This window comes from Bombina bombina, chromosome 2 (assembly GCF_027579735.1).
Source record: "Bombina bombina isolate aBomBom1 chromosome 2, aBomBom1.pri, whole genome shotgun sequence".
Taxonomy (NCBI): Eukaryota; Metazoa; Chordata; class Amphibia; order Anura; family Bombinatoridae; genus Bombina; species Bombina bombina.
This window is the reverse complement of record NC_069500.1, coordinates 911873167-911887616: the sequence shown is the minus strand read 5'-3', so window position 1 is coordinate 911887616 and position 14450 is coordinate 911873167.

Sequence of the window (14450 nt, the reverse complement as noted above, 5' to 3'; positions counted from 1 at the left end):
CCCCACAAAGAGAGCGTCAGATGGATACGCGGAGCACCTGGAACCAGTTCAGACAGATTCCCAGACAACAACGTAGAGGGAGATACCGTCGGTGTATGCGGAAGTAAAGGTAAATGAATTGTCTAACCCCAGCCCCCACACATCTACGGAGGAAAGTCTGGTTGTAAACATTTCTAAATATATACTGACTGATGCGGAGTGGAGCCTCCTTATGAAAGGACTTTCCTTTTGCCCCTTTAAGGACTGTGATGATTTTGAGACCGATAAGGATCTCTATAAATTTTCCAGGTTGTTAAGGTTAAAAGCTATGTTTGGTAACAAGATTTGGATAAAGGTGAAATAAATGATAGAGCATTATATTCTATGCCATTTGATTTGAGCACTCTAGGTTTGAATAAGAAATCTACCTACATTCCACCCACTAGTAATCCAGGGGTGGAGACCTTTGTTAAATTTGTACAGAGAGATATTAACAATTTATCTAAAAAATTGAAATTGACTCCTAATAAAAGACAGTATAATTTAACCAGGGAGGAACAGGTGGCTATCTCCCAATTAAGGAAAAACAAGGAGATAACCATAAAAAGTGCCAACAAGTGAGGAGCCATCGTTGTTGTCATGATCCAGTCTAGAATTGAACCTGGGACCTGTTTCTATTTCTGCTGCTGTTCTTTCCAAGCCTGTTGTCTTACCTCTTTGCACCAGATGGCTTGATCACAGGCTAAGAATATTGGGTTTTTCTGTTTGCTGCAGCTCTCTGGCTCCACCTGCTTACCAGCTGAAACAAATCATATAATCAGCAGCCTGCTATATTTGGGAGGTTTGCTTGCAGTTCTGGGCCTTGACATTGAGTGTTATACTCTGACAGACCCTCTGGTCCTGTTTCCTGAGTTAAATACAGATTGGTTGGATTTCCTGGTGCCTGATTTCTGCTTCATTTTGTGACTACTCTTCTGGGTATTCCCTTGGCACTGTGTTTCATTTTTGGACTGATTTCCTGGCAATTGATCTTGGCTAATTCTCTATTTCCTAAGGACTGACTCAGGTACTTTTGCTTGCTTGTTACCTGATACTACAGAGTTCCAGTCTACAGCATATGCAAGTATCCTGTCTGTTGTAACAGGCAGGAATGCAGATCCTTGTAATAACAGGCAGAATACTTGCATATGCTGTAGACTGGAACTCTGTAATAACAGGCAGGAATGCAGATCTTTATAATAACAGGCAGAATACTTGCATATGCTGTAGACTGGAACTCTGTAGTAACAGGCAGAAATGCAGTTCCTTGTAATAACAGAGTTCCAGTATACAGCATATGCAAGTATTCTGCCTGTTATTATAAAGATCTGCATTCCTGCCTGTTATTACAGAGTTCCAGTCTACAGCATATGCAAGTATCCTGTCTGTTATTACAAGGATCTGCATTCCTGCCTGTTACTACAGAGTTCCAGTCTACAGCATATGCAAGTATCCTGCCTGTTATTACAAAGATCTGCATTTCTGCCTGTTATTACAGAGTTCCAGTCTACAGCATATGCAAGTATCCTGCCTGTTATTACAGAGTTCCAGTCTACAGCATATGCAAGTATCCTGCCTGATATTACAAAGATTTGCATTCCTGCCTGTTACTACAGAGTTCCAGTCTACACCATATGGTTCCAGTCTACACCATATGGTTCCAGTTTACAGCATATGCAAGTATCCTGCCTGTTATTACAAAGATCTGCATTCCTTCCTTATACTACAGAGTTCCAATCTACAGCCTATAGACTTTGCCTTATCTAATTGCATATCTGTGCATTGCTAACATCCTATTAATAAAACCATCACCTTTATTTCCTAAAACCTTGTACATGTTTAATTATGCCAAAAAGGAAAGACTCACACAGACAAAACACAACTTTAACCCCAGAACCTGACACATATGCACAACAGCTCCAAACTCCTGAATCTGCTCCCTTGCAGAGTATGACAGTTGTATTAGACACCCATTATTACACTCAATAAATATTAAAACAATTATCAAATGGTGGGGTGTATGAGATCCTAGACCATAATCCTCTCTTAGAAATTCAGAAGGAATTAAAGGTAATCCTAGATAAGGTCCTTGAACATTATGTTATCTCCAAACAGGTTTATGATTTTCTGTGGCAAAAATTCCCCATAACACCTATTTTTTATACATTACCAAAGATCCACAAAAATGTATTTTTCCCCTGGTCAGCCCATTGTGGCCTGTACAGAATCAGTTTTTTCAAATGTTTCTATCTTTCTGGACAGGATTATTTTTCCTTTGGTTAAAAAGCAAAGATCCTTTCTTAAGGATACTAATGAATTCCTGGAAAGATTAGCAAACATTGAAATTGAACAATCATGGTTTATTGTTTCACTTGATGTGGTGAGTCTGTACACCTCCATCCCCCATGAGGCAGGATTAAATACGGTAAAATGTTTCTTGGATGAAAGTATAATCAGTTACAAGGTGATTTTGTTGATGACCTATTGAGGCTTGTGCTTTATAGCAATCATTTTCTCTTCCAAGACACATATTATATTCAGAAGTGAGGTACAGCTATGGGCTCCAATGTATATGCCAATTTGTTCATGAGTGGCTTTGAAAACATGTATGTGTATGATAATCAGTCTTTCATCAGCAATTGTAAGCATTGGCTTAGATATATAGATGACATTTTCAGCATATGGGGGGGGGGGGGTCCATTGGAGTATTTACTACAATTTGTAGAGGATATTAATATGTCCATGACAAGTATTACATTTACTCTTACCTATTCCCAGCACGAAATCAGTTTTTTGGACACCATGGTATACAAGCAAGGCAATAAGGTAATTACTGATCTTTATACAAAACCTACTAATAAAAACACTCTCCTCAGATATGAAAGTAAGTCAATACCTAGAAGCCAATTGCTACGTACTAAGAGGATTGTCAAAGATCAGAAAAGGCTATATGATAGATTAGAATCTATAGGCAATAAATTTGTGAAAAGGAGTTACCCTAAGGAAATAATTGAGAACAGTATCATAGACCTAGGCAAGGAGAAAAAGGCTTGTAAGGATAATGCAAATAGATTGGTTTTCTCAACAGAATACAGTGGTAGGAGTAAGGATATATTTAGAGTGGTAAGGAAATAGTGGTACCTTTTATCTAAATACAATCCAGAGGTTGAATCATTTAAATTGCCTCTTATGCCCTTTTATCATCGGGTAAAGAATCTTAGGGATAATTTAGTTAAGGCAGATGTGGGTACCAGTAAACCAACTAACATCAATTATTTAACAACTCCTAATAAAGGATCTTACCCCTGCTTGCATTGCATACAATGTAACTCCATTATTAAAGGCAAATTTTTGGCACAGAATGATAAAAGGAAACAGCTTACCATTAATGGCCTATACACATGTCAAACTGATTATGTTATTTACCTTTTGAAATGCCCATGTGGGTTGTGTTACATTGGCGAGACCACCCAGGCTGCCAGGGATAGGTTTAGTCAACATAAAACTTCAATTAAATCTAAAGATATGTCTTTACCTGTCTCAGCACATTTTACATGAATGGGTCATACTGTAAGCCAGCTCCGCTTCCAGGTCATTGACCATATCCCCCAACATAGGAGAGGGGGGAATAGGGAACTTAAATTGAAACAAAAAGAAGTATGGTGGATAACATTTTTGAATACCCTCCACCCATATGGATGAATAGGGATTATGATTTGTATTTGTTTTTATAAATTTTTATGTCAGTTGCTCATGGTACTACTAGATGTCATAATTCCTAAAAAATATACTTAACCTGGATAGGAAGGGGTTAACTTGAATTGAGACTTGAGATGGGTTTTGATTGGTTCAGGTAGCATTTTTAAGTGTTTGTGTTCAGTTGCTTTAACTTTGCATGATTAAGGACTATGTAGGTCCAAAACGTCGCTTTCATGGTTCTGTATCTGAATAAAAGAATTTTTCACGGGGGTGGAGCTTGGCCGTTCAGGGAAATGGCTGCGTAGAGAAACAGCTCCCAGGCCCTAAGTCATCAAACCCAGCAGCCATCTACGACCTAAGCCTCAACGACTGCCCTAAATCATGGGTGAATGCCTCCCAAACCTGGCCTGACACCCCAATAGCCGCCAGCACTTTCTATCTACACCGGACCCGCTCAAAACATCCGGCGCGGTCCGGGACTCAGGGAGAGGGCATCACGCAGTTAGGCCTCAACAGCTCCAGGGCAGTGTTTGCCTCACTGAGGAGCAGCATAACAGACCGGCAGCTGCAGGTACTTACCACCTGACGCTCACACCACCGACCGCGGTCGCATCCAAAACCCGTTGCCGCACCCTAAGGCCTCACACGCTCCCAGGGCAGGCCGCGCATCCTGAGGCCCTGAGGTAAGGTGTCACGCGCCACAAGTCACAGACACTAACGGCTTATGCCGCACACAGCACCACGGCATACTTAGCTACCAAGGGCTGACAAACACATCACAGGCAAGCCGGAGCTACAGCTAAGAGGGACCAAGCAGTTAGGCACCTCAAAGGAGTACCACAAACAGCTGCTGTGAGGGCCAGGACAATCCAAATGCAAATCGGTAGGGTGTGAGGAGAAGAGCATAAGCTATACAACCTGCAACAGCACATGTGAAGCACACACGCCATATCCACTTTGGGGTGATATTTCCCTGCTGCCACACACCACCAGGCAGCAAAATATAAGTCACAAGGGTCACAGACACAGGGAGCAACGTCTCTGCACAGTTTCTCTGAGGCAACAGGACTTTCTTTAGACTTTTCTGCTGCATCTTTGTTAAGACAGGCCCTGCATAAGCCTATATAGTGTGTAGGGTGAAACAGCCAAGGCACCATATTAATTACACCTAAGCCACAAGCCTCATCTCTGACTTATAATACCTCAAGAGGTGGCATCAATTGCCCTCTCATACCTGCCTCCCTCAACATACGCAAGTATGCCAGGGAAAAAATCAGTCAAGCTAGATGGTGCCCAACAATCCAGGACCATGCAGCAATTTTTAAAGCAACATGAAACCACTTCAAAACAAGTACAACCTACTTCTGACAGCAATATGCCTACATCTAGCCCACAGCTTAGTACCCAGGTTGTGAGCCCTGCCTCCACCATTAATCCATCAATCACTAAAGAAGACCTTAAATCTTTATGCACTAAAGAAGATTTCAAAGAAATGCTCACTGAAGTAAAGGGATGGTATGGTGATCTGAAAAAAGACCTATCAAGGGTGACGCAGAGAGTTGCTAACCTAGAGGAAAATCACAATACAGCCAGCAACGACATCAACCATATGTCCCGCTTACTCTACGATCAGGAAGAAACCATATACAATTTATTAGAGAAAGTAGAGGATCTGGACAATAGGGGCAGGAGGAACAATCTGAGAGTACGTGGGATACCAGAAACCATCCAACCAGGAGCCCTGGAGGGCTGCCTGCAGGCGCTGTTCCGCACAGTAAGAGGAAATGAAAATGCCCCTGAAGTGGTTATTGAGAGAGCGCATAGAGCCCTCAGGGCGAAGCCACCACCCAAAGCACCTCCCAGGGATGTGATCCTGAAGCTGCTGCACTTTAAAGACAAGGAAGACATCCTCAAGCACTCAAGGTAAAAACAAGATCTCACTCATGCTGGTAACCGCATCCAAATCTTTACAGATTTGAGCCCCACAACACTCCAGAAAAGAAGGAATTTGAATTATATAACCACAGTGCTCTGAGAGAAGAAGATTGCCTACCGCTGGGGGTTCCCGGTCAGCATCATCGCAACCAACGGCAACACTACAGCTATCTACAAAGCTCAAGATGACCTACCCCGCTTTTGTGAGGCCCTGCAGATACACATCCAGACAGAGGAACAAACGAAAGAAGGCCCTGCGCCGAGGTTCCCGTCAGGGAACCGGGCGCGACCCGCAACCATAACCAACACTGAACGGGACAATCACAAACACCCCTCACTAGTGACTGTTGCTGATGATGTGGAAGAACCACATCAGTTAATGGACTGCTCGCTCCTGTGGCCCCGGCTGGGGACCAGTTCCTGAATCGAGACTACAGGTCGTATATAATACAATGTTATCTTTAAATTTGTTTTTCAAATGCTGGGTTTGATGACGGGGATACTACCCTACTTATCTAGTTGATTGTTATTATTGATTACTGTTTTTGTAGTTTTCTAGAGATTTATATATTTACCTGACACTGGCACCCACAACTGGGTAGCCGCACTTTTTGTATACAACAACTGTTTGCAGCCTTACCCCCTCTCCATCCTCTTTTCATCCTCTTTCCCCACCTTCCCTTACCCCCCCCACCCCTTTAACACACAGAGACATAGAAACCACACAACCAACAGACTCACAGAAGGAGTAGAGCTTACAGAATAGACAGACGTTGCCCAGCCTCCAGCATGCTAGCACATTAATAGACAGGTATAAAGAAAGCGAAGTATCTCTGACGTTGTCCATCTGGATTCACCAAACACTAGAGACATGCAGTCACGCCCTATTAAACTCATAACCATAAATGCAAAAGGGCTTAATAGCCCCGAAAAGAGATCAGTTGCTTTCACACAACTATATAGAGCTGGAGGGGATATTGTCTGCATCCAGGAGACACATTTCAAAAAAGGGAGGGAGCCTAGGTACATCACTCATAGGTATGGCACCTTCTATCTGGCCTCGGGCTGCTCAAAGAAAGGCGGGGTGGGTATCTTCATCAGGAACACGATCCCCTTCCAACCTACCCTGGTACTCAAGGACCCCAACGGATCATATCTGTGGTGGGGACACTGTTTTGCTCACACATCACAATAGCCAATGTCTATCTGCCAAATCAGGACCAGCACACCGTATTCAAACAGCTGACACAATTACTGCTAGAACACGCAAGAGGCATAATATTTCTGGCGGGGGACTTTAACCTTCCACTGGACCCCATCCATGACACTTCAACAGGAAAAACCAACATACCACACAAAGTAATCAAAGCCATTAATCTACAGCTTCGCTCACTAAAATTGCATGACATATGGAGATCATTGCACCCAGGCACCCGAGATTACACTTTTTTCACATCCACATCACGTCTATACTAGAATTGACTACCTCATAACAAACCAGCTTGGCCTCTCTTTAATAAACAACACTGTCATACTGCCAATCACTTGGTCAGACCACGCTCCTGTACAATGCACATTGGACTGGCCAGACGTACCCGTAAAACCACATTTGTGGAGACTTGACGACCATATGTTAGATAACCCTTTGCACAAACTGACAATTGACACAACCCTATGGCATTATTTTATTGAAAACCCACTAGAGGCCCTACCCACCTCCATGACATGGGAAGCACACAAATGTGTGATTAGGGGTGAGTTCATAAAACTCAAAGCTAATTAAACTAAGCAGAATAGACAGTTTCTGAACTCATCCCTATCTCAGATCCGATATTGGGAAACTGAGTTAAAGAAGAATGCCTCATCTTCCACAATATTAGAATCCCTGACCGCAGTAAAGACTGAACTGAACAATCACCTTATCAAAGAGTACCAAAGAAAGGCATCAATGTTACAGCAAAAATATTTTGAGATGAGCAATAAAATTGGCTCCTCACTAGCCAAGGCGCTGAAGCGCAAACAATTAAACACGCACATACACACTCTAACTGATGCATCAGGGCACGCACAGAAAGAGAGTGAGAAAATAGCCGAGACTTTTAGATGATACTATGAAGCTCTCTACAACATCACTAACAATAGCTCACAGTCACACATAGATGCCTACTTAAGGGACATCCAACTGCCCGCCCTCTCACAAGAGGACACGGAGCAACTAGACAGACCAATAACACCTGATGAGATTAAGTTAGCCATCAAGAGTATGCCAAATGGAAAGAGCCCAGGGCCAGATGGGCTAGGGGTTAAATACTACAAAGACTTTGTACACCACCTACTCACACCTCTCACCTCCTTATTTAACACACTACTACGAGAGGGAGGGTTCACTGACCAGATGTTAGAGGCAAATATCACTGTCCTTCCCAAGCAGGGACGAACCCCGGATAGACCGGAGAACTTTCGCCCGATCTCGCTCCTCAACGTGGATGTAAAAATCTACGCCAAGGTATTAGCTAATAGAATCAATAAGATTCTCCCCGCGCTGATACACCCGTTTGTGCCAGGGAGAGAAGCTCGCGACAACACGCTGAAAGTGCTACAACTTGTGTCGCACGCCCAGCAACAGAGCACACCCCTAATATTGGTCTCTACAGACGCAGAGAAGGCGTTTGACCGGGTGCACTGGCCTTTTCTAAAAGCAGTCCTGGCCAAAATGCAGTTTAGCGAAGCCTTTATCAAACAAATATTTGCTCTTTATGAGAACCCCACTGCCAGAGTGAAAGTTAATGGCCTGCTGTCCGATAGATTTCATATCAGAAACGGGACCAGGCAGGGGTGCCCACTCTCGCCGCTCCTTTTCGCTATTACCATAGAGGTGCTGGCGCAAAAAATTAGAGAGGACCCCCAGATTTCGGGTATAAAGACTAAATAGCGCACACACAAGTTGGCATTATACGCCGACGACGTCCTATTGACACTCACTGACATAGGGACTTCTCTCCCCAGAATTTTAGATACTTTCAGAGAATACGGACGACTCTCTAACTTTCACCTTAACGTTGCCAAATCAGAAATACTGAACATTACATACAACCCAGAGGAATTAATTACAACACTATTGACTGCCCCTTGAAATTACAAGATAAGTTGAAGTACTTGGGGATATATATTTCCCCAGACGTCCAGACTGTCTTTCAAGAAAATTACAAAAGCCTAGAAACCACGCTGATAGCGGACTTGTCCAGATGGAAGAACAAGTCTATCTCTTGGCTTGGACGAATAAATGTCGTTAAGATGAACGTGCTACCCAGACTGCTTTACATACTCCAGACAACGCCAATCCCCCTCCCGGGGAACTACCTACTAAAATTACAAAACTCAATCGAGCAATACATCTGGGGGGGATCAGACCTAGAGTAGCCAGGAGAACTTTGTATTTACCTAGGGACAGAGGGGGACTGGGGGTCCCAAACATACAAACGTATAAATAGGCAATCACGCTAGGCAGACTGTTAGATTGGTGCTCCAATGATCCCAATAAAGAATGGGTGCGACTAGACTGTGACATCCTGGACACAAACAACGCAGGCTTAGGCGCCTGGACTCTGGAAAAGGATAGACACATAGCCATAACAAAATACCCCTTGCTGATGGACTTCTACTCAGTATGGGACAAGATAATAAGTACCACGACACACATCACGACTAAACACTCTCCACTGACTCCCTTCTATCACAATGCGGAGCTGCCATGGAACTACCCAGACAATAGAACCACCGCCGACACACCCTTCAAGGACTACACCATCATGACACTGACTGATGGACATAAGCTCAAGACACACGCAGTTATTTCTGAGGAACTGTCTAACCTGACGCTGAGCTGGTACTCACACACGCGGCTGAATCACTATCTCATGACACATAAACACAGATCCTGCTTCACTAGACCACCTACCACATTTGAGACCCTATGCTTGAAAGACACACCAACAGCTCATGCAATCTCATTACTCTACAAACTTTTACTGACAGATGACGCCCGGACACTCCCCTCCTACACAAAAGCATGGGAAAGGGAGTGGCAGACTGAGATAGGATATGAGGACTGGCAGAATGCCTTCCTAGTGACCAAAACATCCTCAATATCCATGAGAGTACAAGAATCTAGCTTTAAATGTCTGGCGAGGTGGTACCTCACACCGAGCAGGCTGCAGAAGATTTACAAACAGGCCTCCGGCAAATGCTGGAGAGACTGTGGAGAAACAGGTACACCTACACACATATGGCGGGACTGCCCTAAGCTAGACGAATACTGGGTCGAAATTCTTAGCCACATGGAACTAGTCTTAGGGAAACCCCTACAAAACAGTCCAAAAATATTACTATACCTATCTCTGCCCAAATTGCCCTGTAAAGAGAGCAGAGCTCTACTACTGCTTATGCTGAACGGAGCCAAATTATTGATCCCAAAGCATTGGAAGTCTAGAATCACACCGACCTTTAAAGAATGGCAAGAACAGGTAGACACGCTGCTACGCCTAGAAAGATATCACCACACTCAGCAAGGAACTGTAGACACGCATGAGATGATGCTGGAGCGCTGGGCAACACACAGACAACGGACAGTGTAAGACAATACAGCTGATAGCACAGACTACCGATACCCTCACTGACACTTCCCCTTTTTTTTCACCTTTAAAGATTGCTGTGGTGCTGTCACACTATATGTATGGACTGCATTATTTGGAGGTTTGCGGATACTCCACTGTGACCGGCACACATTAGGTAAATCATATGTGGGTCTACTGCTAGACTCAATCTGTATATATATATATATATATATATATATATATATATATATAAAATAAAATTCTACACAAAAAAAACCACAAAAACATGTAGCTTTCTAACTGTAGACAAAAATCTCACAATTTGTTCGCTGGCATCCTCTGATTCAGCTAAAGCCAAACATGTATACATTTTTTATTTGTTTTGATCATTTTAAGGTCTTTATCTGTAAGTATGTTTAAAATGATTCAATGAGGTAACTCTACATAGCGGAACTGCCCAAATTCTCAAAATTGACGTTTGAAGTCCCGAAACGTCACATTAAAATAATCTTTCACGCTTGATGTCTGAAGTCCAGAGAGTGCTTTGTCCTACGCATTATTACATACCCTTTGAGAGCACCCTGGCAGATGAATTGTTGGTGAGAGTGCATATACCTATGAACTTTTCTTATATTTTAAACTAGATAACCCATTGATCTAGGCCCATATTAGTATATTTAATGCCAGCATTTGGCTGCCATATAAAACTTTTTTTTTTTATCAAGCTTTGGGTATCTCACTAAAATTATTTATACACAACTACTGCAGTAAAATGACAAATGGTTGTAAAAGCTTATATAGGATCGCCTTTATTCAGTAATGGCAGACATACAAGGCTTTGCCATTGTTTGTTTGTTTTTTGGTAATTAGAAGGCTGCTAATAGCAGTTGTGCACCACACTTCTGAAATTAACAGCAGTGAAGGGGTTAATCAGTTAGATGTCAAGGTTAATTTGTGCTGTAGTGTATGGATTACCCTCCCACCATCTGATCTCTACCTGATCCCTCCCAAAGAGCTTCCCCCATCATCTGGTCCCCACCATTTTAGATACTGGCAGCCAGTTTGACAGTATGCAGTTTAGGGTTGTTTTTTTAATATCTTTTTATTTTTTTTATTTTCTGTAGTGTAGGGATCCCACCTCCCTTATCCCCTCAAACAGCTTTCTAACTCTCCCCCCTCCCACAAGCCCCGCCATCTTTGTTACTGGTAGCTAGTCTGCCATCTTTGTTACTGTAAACTGGAATTGAGGAGACATACTGTAGCTAGCACACTTGGGAAATATTGTAAGCTGATGTTGATAAGGCTGTAGCTGGCACAAATAGGGATTGTTGCAAACTTTCTGTATCTCTTGCACACTCAGGGTAAGCTGGTCTTGCTTTAGTTGACACACTCAGGATTTCTGTTAAATGGCATTCAGATTGTAGACTGACTAGAACAGGGGTCACCAACCTTTCAGACCTCAGGGACCACTAAACTCACAATTTTGAATCCCGTGGACCACTAACATGATTTTTTTTTTTTTTTTTTTTTTAAAGGTACAAACCTGTATAATACACACATACTGTACATAACTAGTATAACCATAGCTAAGTTTACATTATGTAGATATTTACTCATTTTTAAGAATTATTCTTTGGAATTACAGAACTGAGAGAATACTTCCAAATGACAGATGAAGGGTGAGTGCCAACTTTTGAGCTGGAAACAGAGAGGAAGAAAGTGGGGGAAAAAGAATTATGTTTAAAAGGACCACAAGACTTCCAAGTTACCTCCCCAGTTAGGAATTATTCAAAACTACTTATGATCATGGACAGACACTGGAGTCATAAATTAAGTTTATATCAGAAAGTTCTCAATATGGATATGAGCTAACCACCACTGATGTTACTAGCAATTACTACTGGTGGGATATGGCTGATCTGCTGGATGGCAATTACTGGAATTCAGGTGGAATGGCTTTGTGCACGGCAAAATTATCAGAATGAAAAATAATTAATATTTAATAAATAAAATAAAAAAGAAGTTGGAGGGGAGGAAGACAAACAGTGATGTAAGTCTATCTGAAGGAATTAGGAAAACTACTACAAAAAGACAGGTAAAGAGAAGAAAATAAATGAAATATGAGAAACATTTGTAAGATTTTCTTTTTTTATATATATTTTAATTCCACTATGTCAAGCCAAGACTATACCAACTTCTGCTGGCTTTAGAATGAAATCATGTCCCTCTGAGCAGCACACTGGGCGGGGGGAGTTAAAAATACAATCTAGCTCCGTAAATTGAGCAGTACTACGCAATGTGCGTAGGGAGATTGTAATTTAACTCCTCCTCCGTTGGTTTTCACTGATGTCCAGCCAGGCACTGTAGGGAGTTGCTGCACGACAGGTGTGACACCAGAGGAGATTAATTCCTGCTTGATGGTGTAAAGGACCACGAACATCTTCTCATGGACCACTGGTTGGCGACCGCTGGACTAGAATATAGCAGCATAATAAACTATTGGGGAGATTATATTTACCACAGAAAGACCTCTATAATTCTTATTGTTAAAGTTCAAGAGGCATTCTAGAAGACCTTGGTCTCTTCAGCTCCTGTGAACTATATCCCCTTCTTAGAAGTTTAGATCAGGATGGGCCTGTGGCGCCTGGAGCATGGATGAAGAGGACCCAACGCCGTATCAAGAGGAGCGGGATTACCCAACAACTGTGAGTACCACTTTTGGGGTTAGTTAGGGCTTTTGTGTGGAGGGTTTTTTATTTTTATTAGAATAGGGTTTTTATTTTTACTTTTCTTTTGTAGGCTAGTTTTTTTTAAGTTAGATTTTGTTATTTTCGGGGGTTACTTGTAATGTAGATGGGGGTTTTGTAATTTTTAAATTTTTTTACAAAAGAGCTGATCACTGTAGGGCAATGAACCACAAAAGGCCATTTCAAGTGCTATTGTAATTATTTTTAGTATTGGGGTTTTTATTTTATTGACCATGTAGTTTAGTGTTAGATATAATGCTGTTTTTTTATTTTGGATACTATAGTTTTATTGTTTTTTTTTTGTATCTTAGCTTTTTTTATTTTTTTTATTTTAGCTTTTTTATTTTTTTCTAACTTAAAGGGATAGTAAACACCACAAATGTTATCCCTTTATTTACCATTCCCCAGTTTTGCACAACCAAAACGGTTATAGAAATATACTTTTTACCTCTGTAATTACCTTGTATTTAAGCTTCTGCTGAATGCCTCCTTACCTCAGATCTATTGACAGATTTGCATTTCAGGCAATTAGTGCTGACTCCTAACCCCCTAAAATAAACTACAGTATCCAAAATTAAAAAAAACAGCATTATACCTAACACTAAACTACATGACCCATAAAATAAAAAAACAACCCAAAACAAAAAAAACATAAACCACAACACTAAAAATAATTACAATAGCCCTTAAAAGGGCCTTTTGTAGGGCATTGCTCTAAAGTGATCAGCTATTTTGAAATAAATTAAAATAATAAATTACTAAACCTCCCATCTACATTACAAGTAATCCCCCCCCCCCCCCCCCCCCCCCCCAAATAACACAATCTAACTAGGAAAAAAATACTAGCCTTATTTCAGTTCTTTTGACAGATTTGCATTTCAGGCAATTAGTGCTGACTCATAAATAACTCCAAGGAAGTGAGTTCTGTAATATGGCACACATGAACAAAGTCCCTCTAGCTGTTAAAAACTGCCAAATGCATTCAGATAAGAGGCGGCCTTCAAGGGCTTAGAAATTAGCATATGACATTTGGAACTAGGCATCAAAAAGCTCCTTTTTCCTCTTTTACACCTATAGTTGAGTCGGGTGTAATTTTTGTTAATGTATCGATAGCCTCTGACAGTTTATAATGTTTTGCAGTTTCATTGGAAACCTGTTATAGTTTATAGATTAGTGGCTTTCTATGGGACGCCAAAATGTTTTTTGACAGCCGGAGTCCGGTTGCCGAAATTGAGGTATAACGTGCCATTGGAAGCAGTCGATTAACAAAATTTTGTTCAGGTGCAGTGATGTAAAAATGCAACATGATGGCAACATAGCCCAATGAATAGGACCTATGATATTAGAAGATATGGATTATATAACTAATGGATTAAGTTAACTGCTGCACTGCAATATCAAATATAACACATTTAGTTACCATTATCAGAGTTCACTT